Source organism: Coffea arabica, chromosome 1e (genome assembly GCF_036785885.1).
Source record: "Coffea arabica cultivar ET-39 chromosome 1e, Coffea Arabica ET-39 HiFi, whole genome shotgun sequence".
In the NCBI taxonomy this organism is placed as follows: Eukaryota; Viridiplantae; Streptophyta; class Magnoliopsida; order Gentianales; family Rubiaceae; genus Coffea; species Coffea arabica.
The window spans coordinates 9,690,546-9,700,024 of record NC_092311.1 but is presented as its reverse complement, the minus strand read 5'-3'; the positions used below and the strand labels follow the sequence as shown (position 1 = coordinate 9,700,024).

General features: G+C 42.7%; 1 non-coding gene across 1 annotated transcript; it reads left to right on the top strand.

The window, feature by feature from the left end:
• The first annotated feature begins 8,909 nt into the window (after positions 1–8,909).
• Positions 8,910–9,016, top strand: LOC113719320 (small nucleolar RNA R71). Its single transcript, XR_003454853.1, has one exon. It is a non-coding gene; the product is annotated as a small nucleolar RNA R71 (small nucleolar RNA).
• The last annotated feature ends 463 nt before the right edge of the window (positions 9,017–9,479 follow it).

The following is a 9,479-nucleotide window of genomic DNA, read 5'->3' as shown; positions in this document are numbered from 1 at the left end:
TATATCAAGTATCAGTGATCAAAATCCGAGAAACATCACCTCGGTTAGCTTCTAAACCACAAACTCCTTCAATTCCAAGTTAACTAATCTAAGAAAAAGGAATGGCGCACAACATTTATCAGCAAATAGTCTAAATATTAACCAAAATCTCCACATTAAATCCATAAATCGGCAAGCTGACCTCTATCACACACTAACACAACCTACACTTTTCTTTCCACGTTTTCTATTATTTATTTTTTTTCTTTTTTTTTTAAGATAGCACAAAAGACTTAGTCTCTAGCCATTGGAGCCTTTGACGCGAATTCCAATATTTTCAGATGAAGGAGCCCGATTACTCAGCTCTTATCGTTATACAACCACGTACTCATAGAAATTACTACTTTTTGACGCGAGAATCGACACTTTTAGGTGAAGATCCCCGGTTACTCAATAGTAACTAATAGCGGAGTACAGTCAAGCTTATTCACAGCCAAATAACACAATAACGCAAAATAACACTGCTAAAAACAAAAATAGATGCAACTAGCCTCATTATTGCCAAACATGGAGAACTAGAGTCAATATTGGACCAATTCACATTAAAATGCCAACAGTCATTTCCTATGCCTAGAAAAGTTAACAAAAAAATCAAAAGAGCCAAACAATCACCGATATTCACCAAAGATATGTTTTGGACTCAACCACATTAACTCAATACACCTTTATTATTAAAACTTGGCAAGAGTAGATTTAGAGTCAACAATCCAACATCAAACTTTGGCATTCACATGAGAGCTCATCACTAGAAAGAAAGAAAAAGACTGAACGAAAATGAACAAATAACAAACTAAAAATAAAGGAAAAACATCTAAAAACTAAAAACTAGAAAAACTAGCACCACAACTGATTCCCCCATACCTAAACGATACATTGCCCTCAATGTAGCAAACAAACATCAAAAGTAGGAGAGAGGGCAACAAAACTTCCCTAAAGTCGGGTCAAAGTGGTAAGTGGTAACCAAATTAAGGCGTAAGACTCGCATGATGCATGAGAGCTACCAAATTCTGCGCCATGCTATGCACGTTAGCATCGATGTTGGTCATCCGAGCCTCCAAATTTTGAACTTGAGTCCGAAGTTGATTCCAGTCAGCAGTTCCTGGGGATGGAGGAGGCGGAGCGGAGGTAGACGGGCTGGCCTCATCGCCAACCGGGGCCGAACTGGTAAACGAAGAGCGAGGTAGGGCGCGGGGTGGTCCCGGGGGAATAAATCGGTAGGCACCATCGACATGCTCCAGAACTCCCATCCTCTTTCAGCGTTCAGCATTCAGAAATTCCATGTCGCAGGCCAAATGAAGGTCGTGATCCTGTAGATTGAGAACTCCTAGCTGGACTGCCAGGTGTGTGATGTAGGACCTGAGCATCAGGGGTTTGTTCTTCTTTGCCAAAACGGTCTTGAACTGTGCGGCCAACCAACACCCCAAGTTGACCTTGAAACCATTTTTCATGCACCAGAGGAAGAAGAGCTCCGGCGAGAGATTATACTGGAGCTGTCCTTTATACCCAAGTAGCTGTATGCTAAAAGTCGCTGAATATACCGAGCACTCGGGTTCTCGAGAAAGGAGCTCCTAGATCTAGACGGGTCATAACGCTACTTGTCAACAGACATGTCCCACCACACATCGTGGTAGGCGGAAAGAAATGGCTCCACATAATCACAGGCACTCTCGGCGTATTCCCTAATCTCAGCGTACTCCCGAGTGATGAAACCGAAAGCCAGATTAAACTAGGTAATGGAGAAATTGAATTCCTGACCTATGAGACGGAAATGGATGACATTGGGAGTCTCAACAGTATACCTCGCAGGTAATTCAAACTCAAAAGTGGAGTAAAACTCCCTAGTCAACTCGACAAAGACGGGTTGGAAGACAGCGAGATAGGGGTGTCATCCAATGGCGGTGTACATGTGCTCAACCTCCTCCTGGATACCCAGAAAAGCCATACTCAAGGCATCCGAGCACTTGCACGGAATGATACGCCGCTCACAGGCTTTAGCATAGCGCCACTGATCGGCGGGTCTAGTGAACTCTAAATGCCCTCCGAGGTGAGCAGCGGAGGCCACGTGGGCACCTCTCCCCCTGCCTAACCGGGTTCGAACACCGGAAGCGGAAGTTTGGTTGATAGGGGCATTGACTGGAATGGAGGGTTAGGGTTGAGACTGAGACTGAGAGGCTCTAGATCTAGAAGATGATTTGGGTCTCACCATGGCCGCAAACAGTCAACTCAAATCAATAAGATATAAAAATGCCAACAATTATAGGACCCAACAAATGCAATTCAGTAGTCACCAGTGATCCCAATTCAACAGTCAAAAACAAACACGGTCTACCCAAAATTTTAGTAAATGTCCCCAACAATATGCTAAATCTAGCAATAGCAGTCCAGAAGTTTAGCAAGAACAATACAGTGACAAGCCCTTGGTAGTCAATCAAATACCCAACCACATAGAGTTAACAAATGCAAGGGAAAATATGTCAACCAGTACCACTAGTCGCAAATCGCAGTAAATGAAAAAAAATATCTCAAATGGCCAACCAATACCAGTGATAACCCTAATGATGCCATAGAACTCACTTCCACCCGACAAAGCAGTTGAATGCCACCAATATTAACATTGGGCAAACCAACTCCCAACAGGGCAACAGTGAAGTCTATACCCTCCCGAAATCACAATAGTGACTCCTAAATTAAACAGTCAAAAGCAAGCAAGGTTCAACCAGAGTCCCAACAAATGGTTCCAACTTGACAGTTAATCGCACAATTTCAACCAACCCAAAAGAATTAGCAAATTCAAGTGAAAAAAATTCCAACCAGTACCACTGGTGCAAATCACAGTAAATGAAACCCCTCAAAACGGTCAAACCCCACGACTGCCAAAGCCAAGCAATACCAAATAAAATCAGAAATTTGAAATCGAACTTCAATTACCTCCACTGTAGTCCAAATAAAGAAAGTGGAAGTGGTGGTGACTGATGTCCTGCGTGCGGGGCGTGAGAGTGAGGCAGTGGGGCGCTAACGGCAGAGGAGATGGGTGGCGCGGTGAGTGGAGGAAAAAGGGGGTGGCGTGCGAGGGCAGCGAGCAGTGGTTCGACCAAGGAGTCGGTGGAGCTGTCGGCTATGGATCGAAGAGAGAGAGAGAGACACGAGGAGAGAGTGAGAGCTGAGAGAGACGCGCGGGCTTGGACTGGAGTCGCACGCACAAGGGAGCAGCGGTGGTTGGCAGAAGCTTTTGGGTCGCGCCTGCACCGGGGCTTTAGCAGCGGCGATGGCGCAATGGTGGCGTCTGCGAGATCGTTGGCGGCGCACATTGCTACGGAAGGAAGAGGTGGCTGCGGCGGCGTGCGAGCGAGGTGGAGGAGATGGGTGGCGCGATGAGTCGGTCGAGTAGAGAGAGAGACGAGGGGTCGCCGCACGGCGACGACGGAGTGGGCCGGCGCACGATGGTTTTCGATCGAACGAAAGGAAGAAACAGCGGGGGGAGAAAGAAAGAAGAAGAGAGAAAGAAGAAGGAAGAAAGAAAGAAAAAAGAAAGAAAAGTAAGAAAAAGTAAAGAGAAAAAGAAAAACAAAATAGTATTTGTTTTTTTTAAAATCAAATTAATTAATTAAAAAAGATTTTTTTGAATTTTTTTTATTAAAATTTTTTATTTAATTAATTAATTCGAATGTATTTATTTATTATTATTATTTTAAATTTATTTAATTTTTTTTATATTTTTCCATTTCTTTATATTTTTTATTTTTTTATATATTTTTATTTTTTTATTGTTGAATATTATTAATATGAACCAAATCTATTTTCAAAATTCAAAATTAGAGAATAATAGAAAATCGAAAACTGTCCTCAAGCTTTGAATACTTGTCTTTCCCGCGAACGTAACGTAGGCACATCAAGAGGGCAGGAACCCTTCTGATCATGAGCTCTCCATACGACTTGACGCGGGCGCATCATGTCAAAGAGACACCTACAAATCATCAAAAACGAAAATTGAAACTCGAAATCAGTCAAATTCAAGGAAAACAGATTTAAACTATCACACAAAACCAAACAAACAATAAAAAGAAATTGGGTTGCCTCCCAATGAGAGTCTTTCTTTAATATCTTTGGCTAGACAAGGCAAGGTGTCAATAATTGAGACACGACGGTGCATCTAGACTTATCGTCTCCACTTCTCCACTTGGAAAACCTTCGTAATAATGCTTGAGACGGTGTCCATTCACCACAAACTTATTGTCTGTCTTAACACTCTAGATTTCAACTGCACCATAAGGAAAGAAATGAGTAGCAATAAAAGGTCCAATCCAACGGGAACGTAGTTTACCTGGGAAGAGTTTAAGCCTGGATTGGTACAGGAGGACCTTCTGACCAACTTCAAAGGTTTTCCTAGAGATTTGTTGATCATAAAATGCCCCCGCTTCTCTCCTTGTAAATTAATGCATTCTCGTACGCTTCGTTCCAAATCTCCTCCAATTCTTGCAAATCCAATTTTCGTTGAGCACCGGCCTTTTCTAGATTCATGTTACACTATTTTATTGCCCAAAAAATCTTGTGCTCAAACTCCACTGGAAGGTGACACGGCTTCCCAAATACCAATCTGTACGGTGACATCCCTATGGGGGTCTTGTACATCGTCCGATAGGCTCAAAGTGCATCTTCCAACCGTTGACTCCAATCTTTCCTATCGGGGCGCACCATTTTCTCCAAGATGGACTTAATTTTCCAATTCGATACCTCCGCTAGACCATTGGTCTGAGGGTGGTATGACGTTGAGACCCTGTGGAGTACACCGTACTTGCGAAATAGCCCGGCTATAGTTTTGTTGCAGATGTGCGTCCCCCTGTCACTAACAATGGCTCTTGGTATCCCAAAACACACAAAAATATTAGACCTGATAAAATCTGCAACCACTTTCGAATCATTAGTTCGGGTGGCCTTAGCCTCCACCCATTTAGACACATAATCGACTGCCAAAAAAATATATATAAACCCAAATGAAGTAGGAAAAGGCCCCATAAAATCGATACCCCAAACATCAAAAATTAATGGGACTTGGGGCATATGATCTCTACGAGTTATATTACTTATCCTTTGACATCGATCACAGGACTTACAAAACACATACGCATCTTTAAACAAAGAAGACCAATAAAACCCACTTTCTAATACCTTATGAGCAGTTCTCTTAGGTCTAAAATGACCTCCACAAGCAAAAGTATGACAATAAGTTAAAATCGATTGAAATTCAGTTTTGCTTACATATCGTTTCATCACTTGGTCAGCACATCTCTTCCACAAGTATGGATCATCCAAGATGAAATATTTGGCGTCGCTCTTCAATTTATCTCTCTTCGATTTTGGCCTACTTACAGGAAAATTACCAGTCACCAAGTAGTTAATTAGATTAGCATACCAAGGTAATTGAGAATTTAGAGAAAATAAATGCTCTTCAGGGAATGCATCCTTCAATGGCTCGTTCTCCTCTCTAACTGGTATGCGACTCAAATGGTCGGCTACTAGATTCTCTGAGCCTTTTTTATCCCTTATCTCCAGGTCAAATTCCTGTGGGAGCAATATCCACCTTATGAGCCTCGATTTTGCATCTTTCTTGGTCATTAGGTACCTTAACGCTGCATGATCATAAAATATAATAATTTTAGCACCTAACAAATATGACCTGAATTTTTCTAAAACAAAAATGACCACAAGTAGCTCCTTCTCAGTGGTTGAATAATTCAGTTGAGCCCCATTCAAGACTCGGGATGCATAATAGATGACGCGAGCTGTCTTTCCTACTTTTTATCCTAATACAGCCCCTACAGCATGATCACTGGTATCGCACATGATCTCAAATGGCAAACTCCAGTCAGGGGGTTGAATGATCGGTGGCGAGGTCAATAACTCCTTCAACTTGTCGAAAGCTCTCTCACATTTGTTATCGAATTTGAAGGCCACATCTTTTTGTAAAAACTGGAACAACGGGGCTCCAATTTTCGAAAAATCCTTGATGAACTTTCGGTAAAATCCTGTATGTCCAAGAAAAGAGCACACTTCCAGCATACTCGCGGAGTAAGGTAAAGCAAATATAACATCTATTTTCACCCTGTCAACCTCGATACCTTTAGAAGACACAATATGACCCAGGACTATCCCATGTTAAACCATAAAATGATATTTTTTCCAGTTAAGCATGAGATTAGTCTCTATACACCTCAACAGAATCAGTTTCAGGTTATCTAGACAGGTATCGAAGCTATCACCGTATACGCTGAAATCGTCCATGAAAATCTCAATGATTTTCTCAACATATTCAGAAAAAATACTTACCATACATCTTTGGAATGTTACAGGTGCATTGTACAACTCGAATGGCATCTGTCTAGAAGCAAAAGTTCTGAATGGGCACGTGAAGGTCGTCTTTTCTTGATCCTCCGGTGCGATGGCAATCTGAAAATACCCTGAAAATCCATCCAGAAAACAATAATAAGCCCGGCAAGCTAAACGCTCAACCATTTGGTCAATGAAAGGAAGAGGAAAATGGTCCTTTTTGGTGACGGCGTTCAGCATACGGTAGTCAATACACTGCCTCCATCCAATGGGTTTGCGCACTGGTACGAACTCATCCGTTTGGTTAGCCTCCACTGTCACTCCTGCTTTCTTTGGAACTACCTGGACCGGGCTCACCCATGGGCTATCCGATATCGCGAAGATGATCCCCACATCTAGCAATTTCAAAATTTCTTTCTTCACCACTTCCATCATGAGGGGGTTGAGCCTCCTTTGGGCTTGTCGTACGGGTTTGGCATCCTCTTCCAGCCTAATCCGGTGCATACAGATGGAGGGGCTGATCCCTTTGATGTCACCGATGGTCCATCCCATCGCATCTTTATGCTCTCTAAGGACTCGGATTAGCTTCTCCTCCTGGGTTTCCGAGAGTGCAGTTGATATAATCACCGGGAGTGTTTTGTTGTCACCCAAATACGCATATTTCGAGTGCTACGGCAGGAGGTTTAACTCCAACACAGGTGCCTGCATCACAGATGGTAATACCCTTCGGTGAGGTTCAGGAATGAAAATAGGTGAAACTTCATACCTTTCGTTGTGGTTGGCAACGAGTGTAATGCTCCTATTGTACATTTCAAATCTTCACTCCACTCCACCTCAAGAGTTGTCTCCAACTCGAGGTGCTTAGTTAAAACAACCTCCAACTCATCCCTGCCAACAGTTTCAAATACTTCCTGCACCGCAGTGTCAATGGCACTTACAGAGAAAACAGAGCTAAAATTGGAGTTTGAGGGGTATTTCATAGTATCAAAAATATTAAAATGCACAATTTTTTCATCAAATTTCATGGACAAGGTACCCTTATTAACATCAATTTTTGTTTCTGCTGTACTAAAAAAGGGTCTATCTAATGGCAAGGGTGAGGGATCGGGTGAGTGATCATCATCCATGTCAAGTACATAAAAGTCAGTTGAGAATACTAAATCATTAATTTTAACCAACACATTTTCAACCAACCCATCAGGATATGCATTAGTTCGATCAGCTAATTGAATGATTATCCAGTTTCTTTTAATGGATCTAGGTTTAGGGAAGCATAGATAGATTTTGACATTACATTGATCGATGCTCCTAGGTCTAACATGGCCTTCCTAATCAAAGTGTTGTCTATCCTACAGGGGATAGTAAATATACCTAAGTCTCCACACTTCGGTGAGAGTTTTCTCCGTAAGACCGCTAACACATTCTCTCCAACAATGACTCTTTCATCTTCCCTCAGCCTCCTTCGATTGACGCACAAGTCCCTCAAAAACTTTGCGTACTTCGGCACCTGTTTAATTGCATCTAACAGGGGGATATTGATCTCTATCTTGCGAAATACCTCCAAGATCTCCTTCTCATTGTCTTGCTTTCTTAGTTTCTCCAGTCTGCTAGGAAAGGGAGGTGGGTTAGTCTTAACTGTAATGACTGAGTCCGGGAGTATCTTTGGATTTGTGTCATTGCTGTCCTCCTTTTCAAGATCATTTTCGATCTTTTCCTCATCCTTGTCCTTTGGAATCGTAGGTTCAGACCCCTGAATTTCCTTCCCGCTCCTTAGGGTCATCACGCTTACGTTCTTCGGGTTCAATTCAAGCTGAGACGGCAATTTACCTTGGACTTGGGACTCCAAACGGTTGATTGTTATGGCCATTTGATTCATCTGATTTTGAATGGATTGCATCTGGCTCATTTGATTTCTTATATTATGTAGTTCGGAGTCCGTCTTTTGTTGATGTTGCGCGGTGGTAGCCATCAGTTGTTTCATCATCTCCTTCAAATATAGACTAGAGTTCGGTGGCGGAGGTGGTCGGGGTTGGTACTGCTGCTGGTACTCTTGTTGTTTATTTGGCACAAAGTTAGACTGCCTGTTCCCTGCATAGTTGAGGTTGGGATGGTCCCTCCAACTGGGGTTGTAGGTACTTGAATATGGGTCGTAGGGCTTTCTTGGTGCGGGCGCGTGACCAGCCATGTTTAGTTGCTCTACACTTTCCTCTTGAATCATTGGACACATCTCCGTAGAATGACCCATACCAGTGCAAATCCCGCATACCTTGGTCTAAGATGCATTTCCTACAACCAGTTGTCTAACAAAAGAAGTCAACTTAGTCAGCTGCTGCTGGATAGAGGATGTCTCTACCTCATTCACCTTGTGTATCGGGACATCCTCCTTCGTACCAAATTGCTGCGAATTCTCCGCCATTTCTTCGATTAGCTCACACGCTGCTCGAAGGGTCTTGTTCACCAGTGCCCCTCCATTCGCAGCATCAATTATACTCCTGTCTCTGAAGAGTAGCCTCTCGTAAAAATATTGTATGAGCAACTGCTCACTTATTTGGTGCTAAGGGCACTTGATGCATAATTTCTTGAATCGCTCCCAGTAATCATAAAGCGACTCCCCTGGGTGCTGCTTGTTACCACAGATCTCCTTCCTTAGACTTGCAGCTCGAGACGCGGAAAAATACTTGTCTAAGAACTTTTTCTTCAGCTGGTCCCACGTGGTGATACTACCTGATGGTAGGAGTACAGCCAATCTTTTGCAGAGTCCTTCAAGGAGAAGGAGAATGCCCTCATTTTTATCTGCTCTTCTGTAATGCCCGGGGGCTTCATGCTGTTGCAAACGACATCAAACTCTTGCAAGTGCTTATACGGCTCCTCACCTGGTAAACCATGGAATTATGGCAAAAGATGAATTAGACCAGATTTTAATTCAAATGGAGTGTTATCATTTAAACTTGGGAAAGTAATGCATAAAGGCTGCTGATTTAAATCAGTAGCAGTCAACTCTCTTAATGTTCGTGCATTCGCCATAGTGACTTCTTCTTGATCTGAGTCACTCGAAGTATCGCCAAACGAATCTGTTGGTTCAACTTCTGGCTCAAGTCTCTGAGATGCAGCACTGG